At 45.2% G+C, this 20,498-nt stretch overlaps 1 protein-coding gene across 1 annotated transcript in view; it reads left to right on the forward strand.

Moving 5' to 3' along the window:
• The window catches only part of SUGCT (succinyl-CoA:glutarate-CoA transferase), a 1,112,375-nt gene that overhangs the window by 418,471 nt on the left and 673,406 nt on the right, over window positions 1-20,498 (forward strand). The gene's annotated exons all lie outside the window — the stretch shown is intronic.

Genomic DNA, 20,498 nt, shown 5'->3' on the forward strand with positions numbered 1-20,498 from the left:
AGGGGTGCAGATATAAAATTTTTGGTCCTAAAAAAAGATTAGGGTGGGAAGAATCACTAAGTGGAGATGCACTTAGGGTTAAAGTGCATAGGTCAAAGGTCAGTTAGGGTTGAGGTTTAGGGTTATGGGTTAGGGTTAGGGTTTACCATTGAAGAATAAGGCTAGGGACCTTGGGGAGGAATTCTCTCTCCATAGATTGCAATTTTACTGATATCTGCAATTGAGACATGCTGTACAGAGTGAGCTTAGAATGTCTCCACTTATGCTTTCAAAACATCCTCTAATGAACGACATGTTGCTAGCAGAATATAAGAAAGGTATGATATCAAGGATTTATGCTAGATTGCTTAACACCATGCACGATGCCTCTGCACTCCCATGCAGAAAGAAGTTGGAAAAAGATTTAGGCCCCATAGATGGGGAAACCTGGGAACTATGCCTTACTCCGGCCCCATTGGTGTCCGTTTCTGCATCCCGCAGACTATCACATCTATTTTTGCTACATAGAGTATACAGGACTCCAGTCCGCCTACATAAATGGGGTTTTCGGGACACCCCACTGTGCCCGAAGAGCTGCATACATGATGGGGACCTGCTGCATATGATGTGGAAGTGTCCAAAACCTTTTTGGTATTCGAAGTATGGGCCAGATTCACAGCGGAGATACGACTGAGTATCTCAGATACTCCGTCGTATCTCTCAGAGTATCTATGCGACTGATTCATAGAATCAGTTACGCATAGATAGCCCTAAGATCCGACAGGTGTAATTGTTTTACACTGTCGGATCTTAGGATGCAGTACCGCGGCCGCCGCTGGGGGGGAGTTCGCGTCGTATTCCAGCGTCGGGTATGCAAATTAGCAGTTACGGCGATCCACGACGGATTTTCGCGTTCGGTACGTCGTCGCTAGTATAGTTTCCCGTCGCAATTTTAGGCGTCGTTTGACCTGCCCTAACTTTAGACAGCACACGTATGTGCTGTTTAAAGTATGGCCGTCGTTCCCGCGTCGAAATTTAAAATTTTTTTGTCTTGCGTAAAACGTCCGGGAATACGAAAGTACGCTACACACGTCGTCGCCGTTCGAAAAAATTACGTCACTTCGCGCAAAGCACGGCGGGAATTTCGAAACGGAGCATGCGCAGTAGGTCCGGTGCAGGAGCGCGCCTAATTTAAATGGTACACGCCCATTTGAATTATGCAGGCTTACGCCGGAGGCCGCCAGCGTAGGTTTTTATTGCAAGTGCTTTGTGAATCAGGCACTTGCGATGAAAACTTGCGGCGGCGTAACGTATCTACGATTTTACTGCTTCCCGAATACGTTGGTTATATATGTGTCTGTCACATGGTTTCCTCAATAAACTTTTTTCTGATAAAAAAAAAAAAAAAGAATGATGCTTTCCCCAACTTGTTCATTCCCCGACGTTTGGGTAGGCGGTACACTTTGGTGGGGGTGGGTCAGCCATGCCCCGTGACCTTTGACCTCTGGGAACCCGCCTTCTGACCTTTGACCCCTGGGGTAGGTCCCTGTTCCAACTCCTGAGTCCTGGTGATTCTCCCCACCCCACTCTTAGCGGGGTATACAAGGGAATGGACAGCTGTATAACGCAAAAACTGGGAGCAGCCTTTTTAGTGTGATTTTTGTTCTCAATCTGAATTAAAGCCCAAGTTTAGCAAAAATCAAAAACTTAAAAATCTGTACAATGAACATATTTTACAGTTAGAATGTTTCTCTTGTGCTGAAATTGTTCTCCTTCCCACCCCCCACCGCTGCCGGCATAATCGTATGGTGCCGCGGAGGGGTTAATACTAAAGAACTGTCAGGATCTCTCATCAAGAGAGCTATGCCAAACATTTCCTGACAGATCCGCCATTCATCAAAGCTGTACTACAGCGTTTATAAATGACACTGACACAGGATCTATGAATGGATGGGGAGGGGGTTGGAACTTACAATCATCCAACTGGTCCCTATTCAGAGTTTATGTTCCATTCATAGAAGCTGTAATTTGGCTTCTATGCATGGCGGATCTGGCAGGAAGAGATGACCATAGTCAAGTCTATTTTTAGAAAGAACTGCTCTTGCATCACTATTTGTGAACATCTTAACTGTATACCTAACTGTGAGCCATAGGAGTTGATTTGCTAAAGACAGATACAGTGGGGGGAAATAATTATTTGATCCCCTACAGATTTTGTAAGTTTTCCCACTTACAAAGAAATCTAGGGCCAGATTCACAGAACAAATACGCTGGAGTATCTACTGATACTCCGGCGTATTTTCAAATTTGCCGCGTCGTATCTTAATTTGTGATTTACAAACAAGATACAACTGCTTTTGGCTAAGATCCGACAGGCTAAGGCCTCGTACACACGACCGGATCTATCCGCTGGGATTTATCCGCAGATCAGTTCCAGCGGATAGATCCGGTGGTGTGTACGTCCGAGCGGACATTTATCGGCGGAAAAAATTCCAGCCGACGGATTTCCAGCGGATAAAAATTTCTTAGCATGCTAAGAAATCTATCCGCTGGAATCCTGTCCAGCGGATTGATCCGGTGGTCTGTACAGACTCACCGGATCAATCCGTCCGCTCCTCACCCTCGCATGCGTCGTAATTATTCGACGCATGCGTGGAAGTCTTTATCTTCCAGCGTCGCGCACGTCGCCGCGTCATCATCGCGGCGACGGCGCGGCACGTCACCGCGGATGGATTCCGCGTGGATTTCGATCTGATGGTTAGTACAACCATCAGATCGAAATCCGCCAGAGGATTTATCCGCTGGAACGGTCCGGAGGCCCCGTGTGTACGGCAATCCACGAAGCTACTCGCGTGCGTAACGTAGTTTTTTCCCGTCGCAAAGTTAAGCAATCTTTTTCATTGCCTAACTTTACACCAGCCATGTTAAAGTATGGCCGTCGTTCCCGCTTTGAATTAAAAAAAAATTTCGGCGTAAGTACGGTGTAAGTACGTTATGCACGTCGCCATTCACAAACACGTTGGGGCGCCGTAATTTCGCGCAAAGCACGTCGGGAAAATTGCGAACGGAGCATGCGCAGAACGTTCGGTGCGGGAGCACGCCTAATATAAATGGTACACGTCCCATTTGAATTAGGCGGGCTTGCGCCGGACGTCTTTACGATATACCGCCGTAAGTTTACACGCAAGTGCTTGGTGAATCAGGCACTTGCGCTGAAAACTTGCCGCGGTGTAACGTAAACACGATACGTTACGCCGCCGGAGTTTTCTGTGAATCTGGCCCGAAGGGTCTATAATTTTTATCATATGTAAAGAGAGGGTGCGGTTGAGGAAATTAGGCCAACATCCCTAAAAAAGTGAAAAGAAGTAAAGGATAACCCCTAAATGGGACTTTAAAGCGGTTGTAAAGTTATTTTTTTTACTTTTACCTACAGGTAAGCCTAGGTAAAATAAAATCTCCTAAACCTTTACGGTTTAGGAGATATTCCCCTCGCAATGAGCCGATGAATGCCGATGAATGCAGCGGCGAATGCGCACAGGGGATTTTTGGCTAGAGGCTCGGCAGCCGCCGGACCTTGCCGGAAAGAAGTCTCCCATGTGCATCACTGAAGCAGTGATACCCGGAAGACACACCGAGGCAAAATGTCAGCTGCCTCGGCGTGGACTGGGAGGGACACCGACTCCTCGTTCTAAGGTAAGTATTTTATAATGAGCTAGTATGCGGTGCATATTAGCTCATTATGCCTTTTCCCTTACAGGTGTAAAAAATAAAAAATAAATCAGCGGGTTTACTACCGCTTTAAGGGCCTAGGGTACGCTTAACACATTACCGTGAAATACATGTTTTGTCAAAAAAAGGAGAAAAATTGGTATTTAAGATAAAAAGATTAGGTACAAATTTTATTAACAATCATTAAAAAGCAGATTAAGGCTGGTGTATAATAACGTCAACGTGATGCAAATAACAATGTTGTGTATAGTTCTACATATTAAAGAGGCCGACATGATGAAGACAGCTGTGGCTAGGCATACAAGGAGACACCCCCCTAAATAAAGCCACAACACACTTTTTTCCATTGGGTATTAAAACATACATTGTAACATAGTCTGAAAGTATACATCCATATGTATTCTTGTGCACTCACATATGCATTTGCATTTAAGCCATATTTTCACCACCACATGTGGCCTGGTACGGTTCAGGAGGAGGGGGGGCGCTCTCGCGGCCTGCCATGTTGCGTGCTCGGATAAGGGTCTGGTATGGATTTTTGGGGGGAACCCCACGCTATTTTTTTTATTTGTGGTGCGGGGTTCCCCATAAAATCCTTACCAGACCTGAAGGGTCTGGTATGGATTTTGAGGGGACCCCTACGCAATTTTTTGTTCATTTTGGTTTGGGGTTTCCCTTAATATTCACACCAGACCCAAAGGGCCTTGTAATGGACTGAGAGGGACCCATGATGTTTTTTTCAATGACTTTTATCTCTATTGTGGGACCAACAATTTTCCTTTAGAAATGTCATTTTGCTGCAGGTACTGTTCTAAACACTGGAAAAATGTGCCACTTTACAGGCATACTATAAACCCCCCCAAGGGAATGAAATTTAAAGGAATATTTCACTTTTATTGTTTCACTTTGAGCATTATTAAAATATCACTGCTCCCAAAAAAACTGCCATTTTTAAAACTTTTTTTTTAAATTGATACGTGTCCCCTGGCGCAGGACCCAGGTCCCCAAACACTTTTTATGACAATACCATGCATATAAGCCTTTAAAATTAGCTCTTTTGATTTCTCCCATAGACTTTTAAAGAGTGTTCCACATCTTTCAAATTTGCCGCGAACACCTCAAATTGTTCGCTATTCGGCAAACAGGTGAACATTCGATGTTTGAGTCCTAGTTACGTTCGACTCGAACATCGGGCTCATCCCTACCTACAGTCAAGCACAGAGGTGGAAACATTATGCTTTGGGGCTGTTTCTCTGCTAAAGGTGCAGGCCGACGTTGCTGCATGGAGGGGTCAATGGACGGGGCCATGTATTGTAAAATCTTGGATGAGAACCTTCTCTATCTTTTGTATAGAAGAATACACTGTATATATTTCCTATAATTCCTTGTTTAGCTTTGTTTGACCTGTTTTATGTTGCGTTATGTTTCTTTGGCCAACAGCTTGTCCTATTGTGGGGCAAAGCAGATCAAAGGCAGCCTTTTCTTGTGAAATGGCTGCATTTAACTGCATATATTTAAATGCAAAATGCTGAATTTGACATGAAGGGTTGTTGAACTCAAATAATGTCTAATAATGTCTCTGACACACAAATATTATTTGGTCTAACATACAAGTTAGTTACTGAGTCATCCTCACTGTTACAATTAAATATTTGAAGGGCTGTATTCAAAGCCAAAACTATATGGTAATCTTCAAAGGGTTGTCATGTACATGACACATTTTTTATTCTGTGGGGTATCCACCATTTTATCAAATGTCTCACTTTTATTCTTGATGTTATTCCTTGCCATAAATACGTGCTTTTATATTATGGATGCCACACACGGGTAAACAGAAGAATTCAGCCTGCTCAACATGTAAATCAGACCCTTGCCATGCATCCTATATTAAAGGCTTGTCATAGAGTACTATATACAAATCGTAATTGGTATAAAAAATTTAACATCCAGTGTGGTCGTTAGGGAAAGTTGTGAAATAGATTTAAAATAAGTGTGTAGAAAATGTATTTAAGCCTTTCATCTTCAATAAAAGAAAGACTTCATAGGAAGGGCCAGTGGTACAAATACCAAACACTCAGAGAGCTGTCTGTGAAGTTATTTACATTGCCTTGGAGATATATACTCTGGATAACTGCCCTAAGTGGTTACAGACACATGGAGTTAAAAAGCTATACAAATTCAATTGAATGCGATAATACATACTGCACTGATGTTGTTATATTAAAATATTAGGAAAGTCCATTGAATATTCTTTTGTTGTTTCATTGACTTAGTACTTGGTTGCTAAGACAACTGGCTTCTGGGGAAAGAGAGACATACTACTGTATATTCTCATGTACATAGAATGGCTGATCTAGTAGGCTTCATGAACATCTGGTTGCTGCTGGCACAGCATGTGCATCATATACCGTAATTAGCCAGCATATTTTACAATACACATCTATCATATCCTAGACATTCGAAACAAGTGCTTAGTCAGTCCTGCATCAAAAGGGATGTAAAGCCACTAAGAAGGAAAGAAAGACAGAAGGAGAGGAAGAAAAAAAGGGATGAAAGGAAGGAAGTTAAGCCCTTGGTGAAACTATCCAGCACTATACAAGACTTTTTAGTATTTTATTGTATTTTTAAAGATAGGCTGTACCTCTCTACAGTATAGAAAGATCACTCAAGAGAGCGTGTTTCCTCTGATGGGACTTTAAATTGGGTCGCTGACAGCTTATATACAGTAGGAGTAGTAGGAATCATGGAATATTATAAACAAATATTTTATTTAGAAAAAGATAAAAATAATGAATTATCACAGATGCAGAGAATAAACATCTAACATAGCAGGATGCACATAAATGGATGCATGGATTAAATTGTGTACAATACAATAACCAACTCTATTGACAGTCTCTGACTGACAACAGAAGGACCCAACGTTTCAAGGTAATTGAAGGTAAACCTCTTCTTCAGGGGTAATGGGTAAAGCCACAACGATATTTACATCTACAATTAAAGGAAGCAGAAAGGCACAGATTTGTAAGTACATGCATTTATACCAGCACATTATTGAAATTATTTAGGCAAAAAGGAAGCTTTCTTGACATATATCTAAGTAGACATGTTAGACAGTAAGACATAGGTACTGACCACATATATTATGTACAAATTTTCAAGACATCCATAGCATCCGATAAAAGGTAGGTCAGCTGCAGCTCCACAATGACCAGAGGTGGGAAAAAGGGGGTAGAGAAGGGGAAGGGGGACCTCCAGGAGCGGACACGACACCACAAAGATAGACAGGTATCCCCAGCAAAACAGGTATCCCCAGCAAAACGATGCTACAAGGGTAATGCCACTCTCTAGTACCTCTTTACAGTGCAGTCTCTGTTTCATTGTGTTGCTTACTTTGAATATAAAAGACTTATTGTTTTCACAATCATTTTGCTTACTATTAAATTGAGGAGGAAACTCTTTCACAAACTGTATGTATTCTGTTCTGTGTAAGGTGCCTCAGTTAGAAGAAACTTTTTATAGTAACATGCTTTAACTGCTAGAGTCTCAGGCCTAACGCACACTGGATTTTTTATTGTGGCTGTTATGGGGCTCTGGCATTTTTTTTCTGCTTTTAAAGGCCCTTGAATGTTAGCCTATGTGTCCATTCACACATAGGCATTTAGAGGCAGAAAGAAACCCCACAGCCAGTGTGCCCGAGAGCAGCAATGTTTTGAGGGAAAAAACAATAACGCAAGGTGCGTTCAGCACTTGAGCTTTAATTCATGTCACGAAAAAATGTAGAGCTTGCAATCTCTCTTATAAATAGGTGCATCTGTATTGAAAATCCTTTTTTTTATTGGTCTTATGTAATATTCTAATTTTCTGAGATACTGAATCTTAGGTTTTCACTAGCTGTAAGCTATAATCCATCAAAATCAAAAGAAAGAAATGCTTGAAACATATCACTCTGTGTGTAATAAATCTATAAAATACCGTCTATGAGTTCAACTTTTTAAATTGAATTACTGAAATAAATTAACTTTTTAACGATATTGACATTTTTGAGATGCACCTGTATATATAACAAATTTATGAAAACAAAAAATACACAGCGAAATTACATAATGCACATGTTACATAAAAAAATATATAAGATAAAATGAACAGCATCCAATAAAAGTAAAGTTACACTCACTTTTTCCAGTGCCTGCAGTATGTGACGGCACCAGTGTATACAGCAGCAGTGAATTTTAGATTTGTGCTGCCCTGGGCAAGACTAAAAAAAAACGCCCCATCTAAATTTGGCCCACCCCAGTCGCTTCAAAATTGCGCACGCCCAAGCAATGGTGGCAAACGTACATTTTACTATCCATAGGCTATATTTTAAAAGCCTTTACAGGTTGCCACTTTAGATTTACAGAGGAGGTCTGGTGCTAGCATTACTGCCCATGATTTGACATTTGCGGTGATACCTCACATGTGTGCATGATTGCCGTTTGTGTGCGTGCGGGACCAACACGTTTGCCTTTGCGTGCGAGCATGGGTGGACGGGGGCACTTTACATTTATTTTATTATTATTATTTTTTTTTTTTTTTTAAACTGTTGCTTAAAGCAGAGTTCCACCCAAAAGTGCAACTTCCGCTTAATCCACTCCTCGCCCCCTTACATGCCATTTTTTTGGGGGGGAGTGGGGGCTTCAGGAGGAGTGGGAACTCCTGTCCCACTTCCTCCTTCCGCCGAGGGACACGTGACAGGTCCCAGGCGATCGCCTGTCCAATCAAATGGCGCAGCGCAGCTCGCACATGCGCAGTGGGTGCCTGGCCAAGAAGCCGAAAGCTGTCACGACCGGGTGCCCACACTTAGAATGAAGACGCTGGCCGGAGAGGGGGGGAGAGGAGCGTAGCCCAGGCTGGTGCGTCGCTGGAACGTGGAGCAGGTGAGTGTATGTTTATTAAAAGCCAGCAGCTACACTTTTTGTAGCTGATAACTTTTAATAAACATTAAAAATTAGTGGAACACCCCTTTAATTATTTATTTTTAGCACTTTTATTGCTGTCACAAGGAATGTAAACATCCTTGTGACAGCAATAGGTAGTGACAGGTAGGGTTGTCCCGATACCACTTTTTTAGGACCGAGTACAAGTACCAATACTTTTTTTCATGTACTCGCCAATACCGATTACCGATACTTTTTTTTAAATGTGTCCATGTGTCCCCAAATGCAGCCTTGTCCCCAAATGCAGCCATGTCCCCAAATGCAGCCTTGTCCCCAAATGCAGCCTTGTCCCCAAAGAGAAATCCAAGCCCCCCCGCCGTCTAGTTGATCAGCGCTCAGGGAACATAACGGCTTTCATTTAAATAGGTGTGTGTTCCCCGCCGCGTGTCGTCATATATAGCCACTCATGTGCCTTCATAATTAATGTGTGTGACACCACATGAATACAAAAGGAATTAAATGCAAATTAAAGCAAGATTCAATATGCACAAAAACACCTGTGCAAACCACTAAAATAAGTGATAATCAATTAAAAGTTCATAGAGTGTTGATTTCCCAAGTACTTCCAAAGTGAATCACCATCAAAGGTAAGTGCCTAGAATATCCCAGGAAACCGTGTTTGTCAGCAGGACAGAAGAAAGCCTCCACCTCTTAATTCAAATCTGCTTACCAGATTAATTTGATCTCTAATGAGATCACATGCGCGTTTAGGCTCAAATAGCCTAGCTGATTACTGGGAATTCATGTAGTCTCCTCTTATATCTCCATTAGCAGGTCTCAGGCAGGTCACCCCACAATAGATAGCCCAAAAAGAGAAAGGATGCCAACATAGAGTAGTACCGTTTAAAAACAAAGTTTAATAAGATACTAGTTGCACTTACAGTTAAGTGGAATAAATGAGCGTGTAGTTAAATAAGATAGCCGGCCGGCTCTCACAATCCACCCGTCCTTCTGGAGGATAAACAATTGGTGAGGATAAACAATTGGTGATCTGTCTATCAAAAGTGCCCGGACAAGGGGGAGTGGCTATATATGACGACGCGCGGCGGGGAACACACAGCTATTCAAATGAAAACAGTTGTGTCCCCCGAGCGCTGATCAACTAGACGGTAACGGCGGGGAGGGGGGGCTTGGCTTTCTCTTGGGGACTTTCTCCTGGGGACTAGACGGCGGCAGCAGCAGCAGCAGCAGCAGCTCTCCTCTCCTCCATTAGTGACATACCCGAGGACTGCTCTGCTCTTCTTCGCTCTCCGCCCCCTCTCCACCCAATCTCTGAAAAAAAAGTATCGGGTGAAGCATCGGGAGCATTTGCGCGAGTACAAGTACTCGTGCAAATGCTCAGTATCGGTACCGATACTAGTATCGGTATCGGGACAACCCTAGTGACAGGTACTCTTTATGGAGAGGTCTGGGGTCTATAAGACCCCAAATGCCTCTTCTGCACTCAAAATCATAAAAAAAAACACGATCTGTGTTTTTGAATGCTTTAGATTTTTAGAAACTGGTGCCAATGGTTCCCAAGTGCACCAGAAGTGATATGTCATTGTTTCTGGTTTACTGCTATGAGCTGCAGAGAAAAGTTATCCCAGCTTTGCTTAGCGGTCTGGCCAGCTGACGGACATGATGGCTGGTTGCTCGGGGCATCCCCTCCTGCTGCTTGTAATAGCAATTGGAGCAGCTATTTCACGCGACTTGGGCCATAAATGTAAGGATCTCTATGATTAAACCATGTGTCAGGTGAAGCATGTTAGGGGCGTGGCTTCGGGTTGAAGATTTCAACGTGTGCTGTCAGTGTTGGAGAAAGCGGCTGCTTCATTCGTGTTCCTGAGAGTTAACAGATCTCTGGGCTTGACCACTTAAGTGACGTAACAGATGAATGAGAATGAGAATGAGAATGTGAACGGTGATGTGAGTTGGGATCAACAAACAAAAAGGCAGCTGAAAGATAAGGTTTCTATTGCATGTGATGAAGGTATTACCATTTTTTTGGCATTTTATTAGGTGATGCCATGTCGTTTTTAAAGAGTATCAGTGAACTTGTTTAGAACATAAAGTACTTTATACTCTAGGCCAAATTTCAAATAAACCAATTAGACCATAGCCTGGGGCACCATGGCTACTACAGGTGGCACTTTACTTCACAGGCCATTTGTCCCTACATATCGCTGTACTGCTATACCTATAGCCTGATACCTGCAAGAGAATCCCTGCCATAGGCTCTCTCTTTTGCTGCACTGAAGTGCTTCCTCAGCTATCTGAATTGCTAGGTCTTCTCCCACATGACCCCCAGCCAGCATGCTAAGACACAGCAATGCCACTGGGGTGAGCATGGGACCTGGAATTTGGGCAGGCACTGGTGGTGTCCTCAACAGTGCGAGGAAAAGTTGTGCAAGCTGAGCCTGAGCTGAGATCTATCAGTGGGGAAGGGAGACTGTAGACAATTTGGACAAGTAAGGCTGTAATCATACATTATAGTAACCCATCAAAGGCATATTGGTGAAGTGGGCCAGGTGACTGTGCATAGTACTGTATTCAATGTTTTCAATGCTCCAATTTGCTGATTTATGATTCCAGTCTGTTTGACATATGGCTGCACTGTAATCTGATTTCCCAATAAACTCTATTGGGCTGATTCCTGAAAAGTTACACGTCTTTATGGACGTTGTGCACTCATTCAAATCATTTGGTGGGGGGGTGCAGGGTTCATTCACAGGATTTGGGCTTGGCCCCTTCGTTCCAGTGAAAAGAACTTTTAAGGCGTCAGCATACCAAGACATTTTGAACAATTTCATGCTCCCAACTTTGTGGGGACAGCTTTGGGATGACCCTCTCCTGTTCCTACATAACTATGTACCAGTGCACAGAGCAAGGTCCATAAAAACATGGATGAGCGAGTTTGGGATGGAGGAACTTGACTGGCCTGTACAGAGTCCTGACCTCAACCAGAGAGAACACCTTTGGGATGAATTTGAGCGGAGACTGTGAGCCAGACCTTCACATCAGTGCCTGATCTCACAAATGCGCTTCTGGAAGAATGGTCAAACATTCCCACAGACACACTTCTAAACCTTATGGACACCCTTCCCAGAAGAGTTGAAGCTGTTATAGCTGCAAAAGGTGGTCCGACTCAATATTGAACCCTACAGACTAAAACTGGGATGTCATTAAAGTTCATGTGCGTGTAACGGCAGGTGTCCCAATACTTTTGGTAATAGAGTGTATCTTTATGGCTAGGTTGAACAGTTCACTTAATGATGCAGGATGGAGGAGGGCAAAGGTGGAAGCACTCAGGGTGGATCCATGGGGGGGCAACAGGGCAATTGCTCCCCCCGAGAAAACATTAAAGACTCTGATGCCGCGTACATACGATCATTTTTCAGCATGAAAAAAACTTTGTTTTTCAGCATGTCGAAAAAACGAAGTTTTCTCAACTTCATCATTAAAACGATGTTGCGCGCACATCATAGTTTTTAAAAAAATGCTCTAGCAAAGCGCGGTGACGTACAACACGTACGACGGCACTATAAAGGGGAAGTTCCATACTCCTTTGGGCTGCTTTCGCTGATTCCGTGTTAGTAAAAGACGATTTGCGCTTTTTTGTCTGTTACAGCGTGATGAATGTGCTTACTCTATTATGAACGGTAGTTTTACCAGAACGAGCGCTCCTGTCTCATAACTTGCTTCTGAGCATGCACGTTTTTTTTATGTCGTTTTAGCCCACACGATCATTTTTTCAACCCGAAAAACAACATTGTTTAAAAACGACGTTAAAAAATGCAACATGTTTGAAAGTTTTTTTTGTCGTTTTTCAGAACCTGAAAAATGATGTGAAGCCCACACACGATAATTTTAAATGACATTTTTGAAAAACAACGTTTTTTTCATGCCGAAAAATGATAGTGTGTACACGGCATGAGGCTGAGCGAGCCCGGGTAACCAGAGCCGCGGTCGGGACAACCCGCAGCCATTCTAAACATGAATGACTGCTCAGAAACCTCAAGACTGCACTCTCCGCCCCCTGTACCTCCCCCAGAAGTTTTTTCAGCTTCTCTCCTGCAGGCTGCTGCTTAAGTGGGCAGGATGTGCCTTTTTCACGAGATCTTGCTTGTCTGGAAGCAGGAGATGTGTGCAGCTGAGTAGAGGGAAGCCGTATGAAAGTTCCTGGAGGTGAGCTCTGCTGCTTGCACTACAGTGTGGATTTTTTACAGGCACCTCTATGCTGAGCCTCCTGAGTTACTGCAGCTTAGCAAAGAGGATCTGTTAGCTGACAAATCAGATCTTCTATTCATGACAAGTGAGAAAGAAATTTAACTTAACTGCTCTCCTGACTCCCCCCCCAGTGTATGCTCTCCTGATCCCCCCAGTGTATGCTCTCCTGATCCCCCCAGTGTATGCTCTCCTGATCCCCCCGGTGTATGCTCTCCTGATCCCCCCGGTGTATGCTCTCCTGATCCCTCTCCGTGTATGCTCTCCCGATTCCCCCCCAGTGTATGGTCTCCTGACCCCCCCAGTGTATGCTCTCCTTAACCCCCCCCCCCAGTGTATGCCCTCCTGATCCCCCTCAGTGTATGCTATCCTGATCCCCCCAGTGTATGCTCTTCTGATCCCCCCAGTGTATGCTTTCTTGACCCCCCCAGTGTATGCTCTCCTGACCCCCCCAGTGTATGCTCTCCTAACCCCCCCAAGTGTATGCCTGCCTGACCCCCCCCCAGTGTATGCTATCCTGATCCCCCCAGTGTATGCCCTCCTGACTCCCCCCCCCAGTTTGTGCTCTACTGTTCCCTGCACACTGCCCTGCATACTACTGACCTCTATACACTGTATTACACAATAAATCCAGTTCCGTAAGTAACACCTTTTCTCTTATCGTCCATGGACGGACACAGCTCCTTAAATCTTGACAAGTGGGTTATGTTCCCTGTTTACAGGAGAGGACTAGGCAGAAACATGTTAAATAGTTAAATACATGTTACATTAACAGAGTTGAACAGCCCCGCCCAGGGGGCGGTCCCTCCAGACATAACCCTCCTCACTGCAGCTTGCAGCCTCAGTTTCGTTCTGCCTAGCAAAGGAGAAGGACGTATGGCTCCCTTTGGGCCCAGCGCCCTGAGGAGAAATTTTATTTTATTTTACTTTACTTTTTCTTGAAGAATCTTCTTTCAACTGTTGGCTGAGAGACAGGCTGGATATTATAGATCCTTGTAGTCTACTCAGTCCGACCAGCAAGCGTGGGCACACCTTTGCAAAGAGGCTTGGTCTGCCACGCCATACCTCATGACTCCTGAGGTGGCCGGTGAGCTTTGCTCCGAGGTCCACATATGACTGAGCTGTGGTGTTGCCTCACTCACAGTGGACCGGGCCGACAGCTACCTCCATTGCGGTTGTAGGTCTGTCAGGAATGCGTCAGCGAGTCCTCGCTCGGACGGGTAAGTACAGTCCCTCCTGCTTCGGTGGGTTGGTACAGCTGGGCATTCCTGGGGTTCGGGGGTCCCTTCCCCTTACTTCCCTGCTCCTTTCCCTTGCTGCATTGCTAACATTGCCGCTGTTAGGGGGTAGGGGGCCTTCCTGAGGGGACTGTTATCTGGCCTTTTTCTTTTTTGTATTGGGCTTTCCTGTGAGGTAAAAAGCCCTGTGATGAGCACAGATGTTTATGATTATACTTCAGCAGACGCTGACTGATTGGTGACACCTGTAATGGTTTTGCTTTTTATGCTGTATCTGTGTCTTATCCTTAAATAAAACAGCCCTATGAGGCTTTTCCTGTTTAAACACAGGTCCCTGCAAAAGTTACCTCACGGTTCTTTTCCTCACAGGCAGCGCTGTGCAGTCTCCTCCTGAGGGAGTCCCCTGGTTACCCCTGGTCAGCGCAGCAAGTGGGTGAGAGGCCCTGAATAGGGCTCTAGGAGCTTTTGTCTATTTGTATGGACAGGTGTGCATATTATAATACACACTATATGTAAATATTGGAGTCAGTATCTGGGTCCTTCCCCACATGCTGGTGGTGGCAGCAGGTGTTAGCACCTGTGATTCCCACAGAGTTTTTATTGTTAGTCCTGGACACAGTTTGTGCCAGGGTGGGGGTGGACTGCGGGCGGGCGGTAAAAGAGTGCCCCCTTCCCCCGTTATCCCCTGGGGAATGCTCTGTTATGGAGCCATGGACCAGGTACCTCAGTGGTCGCTGGCGCTATTTTTTGGGAGATTTTTCAATTACATTGAAAACTCCCATTGGCGCCCATTTTGTCGTAGCCACGCTATGGCGCAGCTTACATTGTGCTGGCCTTTTTCCTGTGGCCGCGTTCTGAACGCTCGGCGGCCATCTTGGAGTAGTCCTGACCCCTAGTGCTGTATACAACTCACAGAGTGAGCATTTTGCACCAGACAGTGGAGGAGCACCGACTCTCTCCTGAGGTTATTAGCCTAGCGGACCAGCTGGTCCAGGGCCTCATATAGGTCTGTGATGCTTCATTGAATGCTGCGCCCTTGTTATCCAGGCGTCTGTTTCAGAATGGTTTTTGCACACGGTGGTGTAGTGCTTAACTCCATTACTTGGCAGCAAAAGAGTCATTGGTTCGAATCTGCACACTGACGCCAATCTGCACACTGACGCCAATCTGCCTGGAGCTTGCATTGTCGCTCCCTGTGTCTGTGTGGGTTTCCTCCGGGTACTCCGGTTTCCTCCAAAGACATGTGTGCATACACCTACATAATATACATACACACTATGTGTGTGTATTATTTAGGGGCAACCCTCCCAGGCCGTCAAAGGCCCAGCTGGGGGACTAATCTGTCCCTGGGTGCATAAGCCGATCACGCCGGCACCCAAATCCTGCCAATGTATATAGCCTTCCCTCCCTGTCTCTAGGTGGGAGGGGCGGCTTGCAGGTTCACAATTCAGTGAAACCTCCCTGCTCTCCGACTAGTGGGTCTGCGAGGTGGTCTCTTCGGAGTACTAGATAGGGTTTCCTCCTATCCACAGAACAAAGTTCTGTCCTTGTGTCTTCCCCTCCCGGCACGTCGGTCTGCCTTGGGCAGTGTGGGATTTGCTAAGCTGCAGGGTAATTTTACCTTTCCTGCAGGACGAGAGTTTTGGGGTTTTCTATGGGCCTCAGGCCCTAAATACCTTTGTGAACGTCGGGTAGTTCCGCATGGAATCCATTTGTTCGGTGGTAGCTGCGCTTCATCCGGGGGATGTCCTGACGTCCTCGGACATCAGGGACGCATACATGCATGTCCCGTTTTGCACATGTCACAGTGTTTTTTTTCTGTGCTTCGTGATGAGAGAAGGGTCTCTGTCAGCCTGTGGCCCTCCCTTTTGATCTGGCGTCAGCACCATGGGTTTTCAGCTAGGAGCTCGCACTTATTTGAATTTTGTTGGGACAGCGAGGCTTTGCCTCATTGGCTACTTTGACGACTTTCTTCTGAGAGCAGCTTCTGTCTCCGACCTAGTGGATGGGTTATTCCCATTCAGACCCTCCGAAGATTCGGGTGGATGTTAAACGTTTAGGCCAGAAAGTGTAGCTCAGTGGCAGCAAGCCTGCCCTACATGTGTGCGACCCAGGGTTCAAATTATGGGCATGCTAGGTTCCGACTCAGCGTTGGAGTATCTAGTGTTGATCCAGACTCCTCAGTGGCAAAGGTCCTTCTTCCCCTGGAGAAATTGCAGACTCTTCAGTCTGCGGAGAAGGTATTGGCATCACGCAATCGGTCTTCTCTCCGGGCGCCTGCTGGTTCAGGGTCTGTGGGTAGCCTCCTTCAAGGTGGTACTGTATGCCCAGTTCCACACCCTGGTTTTCCAGTGGAACTACTGTCCAGGTGGTAAAAATCTCTTGTCTCTGAAATCATTAGATTCCTGTGCGCCACCTAGTCAGAGTCTCTCTGAGTTGGTGACAGAGATTCCCGACTCTTCGGTCCGGGAAGTTGTTCCTTCCTTCCAGTGGTCGGTGTTTACGACGAATGCCAGCTCACGGGTTGTGAACCTGGAGGTTCACAAAACTGGGGGGTCCAGTCGGCCCTGAGTCGCTGGACTTGCGTGGACCTATGACCACACCTCCTTGAATGTGTCTGGTCTCGGTAGCTACCCAGGGTCGGGCCTGGCTAGTGCCTGGTGGAAGACCGCCTGGGAATACCAGGTGCTGTCTACTGTTCATTGTCCTACTATTTTAGGCGATCAGGCTATGCTTCTCCTTGTGGTCGACCAATCTGGTTTCAGCCGGACAACGCCACGGCCGTGGCTTCAGTCTACCATCAGGTATGCCGGCAGGCAGACTACTGGAGTCGCCAGATGCTGGACCAGGGCGACTGGTCTTTGTGCTTGGGGTGTTTCGGCTCCCTTGCAGGAGGTGAGCCTCACATGGCATGGATCTCCTGGCAGCTTGTCTCCGCCGCAAGGGTGTCAGTTAGTGGCCAGGTCTAGTGATCTTGTACAGACGCGTCAGTCGCGCTGGTGGCCCTGTGTTGTCTGTATCGGTGATTTTTTGCCATTCCTCCATGGTAGTTGCTTCCTCGGCCGCTCCACAGAGTGGATGCTGAGGAGATCCCGATGATTCTAATCGCTCCAGATTAATCTCGGCGTCCTTGGTACGCTGATATCGGGCGCCTGGTAGCGGAGGCACCCTGGCGATTGCCAGGGCAGGAGGTTCCTGTCTCAAGGTCCCATACTTCCTCCTGTTGTACAGTCACTGACTTGCTTAACATGGTTATTGGAAGCCAGACTTTAGGTGACCAGGGTCTGTCTGACTCGGTCATCTCAACAGGGCACCGTAGTCTTCTTCCGGAGGATCTACCGTCGCACCTCTCTTGGTGCGAAGGGATGGAGTGACGTCCACGGGCGTACTTTCAATGTCCAGGGTCCTGCTGTTTTTAAAGCTTGGATTGGATCTAAAAATTGCTTAAAGCACCGTTTGGGGGCAGATTTCAGCCTTGGCTGTGTTCTTTTAGTGGCCTTTTTGCGGCCCGTTCCCTGGTGGGTCCCCTTTTTTTGTGTGCAAGGGGTTTGTCATATACTTTCCCCTCTTGGCCCATCTCTTCCCCCATGAGTTTTGACTCTGGTGCTCTCGGTTCTTCAGGAACCTTCCTTTTGGAAACATCAGAGAGATTTTCTCTTGACACTATCTCAGAAGGTGGCCCCTTTAGTGGCCTTTACCTCTGTTAGAGGGGTTTCTGAGTTGGCGGTCTTGTCTTGCAAGCCGCCATGCTTGATCCCCCATAAGGATTAGGTGATGGTGCGCCCGCGACCTTCCCTTCTTCCGAAGGAGGTTTCGGCCTTTCATACTTTAGGCGTGGTACGCGCTTTGCGGGTATACCAGCCTACTACGGCTCCATCTCGGAGCTTCTGACTCTCTTTTGTGTCGGTGTCTGGTCCACAAAAGGGCCTGGCGGTCTCGTCGACCACCATTTCTCGGTGGATCGGGCAGGCCGTCATACAGGCCTATGCTCCTAAGGGCGGGCCCCCCTTTCCGGTCACGGCACTTTCGACCAGGGCAATTGGTGCTTCCTGGGTTTTTTTTTTTTTTTTTTTTCCCGACATCATGCGTCGGTCTCACAGGTGTGCGAGGCGGCGATTTGCTCGTCCGTTCACGCTTTTTCCAGAATTTACATGGTTGCTGTGAGTGCATCTTATGATGTTTTTTTCAGCCGCTAGTTTTTGCCGGCGGCTGTTTAAAGTTGCACTTCCTCCGTTGAGGAGCTCTGCTTGTTTTGGGGTGAAGTTAAAATTGTTTTTACTGATATATTTCCCACCCCTCGTTTTTTGACACTGCTTGGGGACGTCCCACTTGTCAAGATTTAAGGAGCTGTGTCCGTCCATGGACGATAAGAGAAAATAGGATTTTTTGTACTCACCGTAAAATCCTTTTCTCTGAAGTCCATGGACGGACACAGCTCCCACCCCTCCTTTTTAGGTTTGTACTGCTTGTTACGAACTGAGGCTGCAAGCTGCAGTGAGGAGGGTTATGTCTGGAGGGACCGCCCCCTGGGCGGGGCTGTTCAACTCTGTTAATGTAACATGTATTTAACTATTTAACATGTTTCTGCCTAGTCCTCTCCTGTAAACAGGGAACATAACCCACTTGTCAAGATTTAAGGAGCTGTGTCCGTCCATGGACTTCAGAGAAAAGGATTTTACGGTGAGTACAAAAAATCCTATTATTTTATGGCAGTGCCCCTCCCAAGACTAGACTCTGGATCTGCCACTGGAAGCACTCAAAGTTGTTCATGCAGGGAGGGGGCAGAACAAGATGGTAGAGAAAAAACATTTGAATCCAGCTCTGCTTATTCTTTACAATTAACCCCTTACAACCCCCTTTTAAAGCACATGTAGCATGTATATTTATATATGTATATAGCATTCTTTATGCCCAAAAATCACTGTAGTGATGCAAAGCGTCCCTACTGTGAAAGGGCAAAATTGATGGGCATGCCTTCTAGGCCAAAAGAAAAGCCCAGTCCTCCCCTGAACAAACCCTGTATATGTGTGTGGGGTTGACAGTTAATCTTGTGTGTGTGTGTAGAGTAGGGCACAGGGACACACAGAATTCAGATTTGTATGCCCTTCAACAACCAGTCTAGAGATATATTTCCCCTGAGGTTTTTGTTTTTACTACAGTACTTTATTGAATACAAACTGATTGTCATGCTAACAAGTAGACAGAATCTCTGCCTTGATCACTAATTGAGATGAAGGGAATGCATTCATCCTTTTTTAATTTGTACAAGAACATATCACACCCAGCAGATTCTCCTAAAGTTAATAAAATGTCATTTTGTCTGAAGTGGAATACATACCCATGTACATTACTGCCACAGGATGTCACCAGTGCTCCAGTAGTGAAACTTCCACTGTCAAAATATGTGCTTCCAGTCCAACAATGTAGTAAACGCCTCATTGATTTATAATAGCGGCCATAAATCTTAAAAAGTACAATTTTAAACTAGCAATAAATACGTATGTTTTTACTACATTCTTGAGTGGATTCAGGTCACTTGTTGTAATTCCACGAGATGATATAAACAAACGCAAGTAGAGAAAAATGTGTAGATTTGTCTTGGATACCTGACACTGGAATATACACACTTGCCACCATGTTATCCTAAGGATTTGTTATTTATTGTATAATAATTTATTGTCCACCTGTTGGAACATTATAAGATTGTTTAAGGTTAAGTTTGCCTTGGTGACCTAGTCACAAGAAAACAGATTTGATGTACTTTGCACATTTTTACATTTTTTAGAGTATAGTGAAGAGAACAGTTGGATAGTGTAAGAGATTTGATTTAAAGTGAAACTCCAGTTTTGCTGGAAAAATAAAAAAAAACTTCCCCAAGGGTAACAAGGGTTTTAGCAGACCTATGTTAAACTCTCACCTGTCTCTGCTCTGTAGATACTGAGGCAATGATTGTTAATTCCCAAAAGAAAGTAATAAATAGAAGGGACTACCTTTTTATAAGAATATGATCACTGCTTGTGTTTAAATACAAGACATGTTGTATCTGTGGCATCCCTTGAGATTTTTAGCACCGATAGATTATCACAGCTAAAAGGCTCACTATAGTAAAATACTATGCTAGAGATGCTTGAAATTCTACTTCCAGCTTTGTGTAAACTTCTGGGAAAAGCATGGAACCGCAACCAACACCCCTTGAAAATGACCCATTAATGACCTTGTACCAACTACCGGGAAATGACCATGCTAACATCTGAATTGATATAAAATGTTTAGCCGTGGCATTCTTTTTTGGTTTACATGTAATTGTAGAGTTCATCCACATTTATAGATTCAAATGATAAGCCAACTTTCAAAATACCAACCCATC

Source organism: Rana temporaria, chromosome 5 (assembly GCF_905171775.1).
Source record: "Rana temporaria chromosome 5, aRanTem1.1, whole genome shotgun sequence".
NCBI lineage: Eukaryota > Metazoa > Chordata > Amphibia > Anura > Ranidae > Rana > Rana temporaria.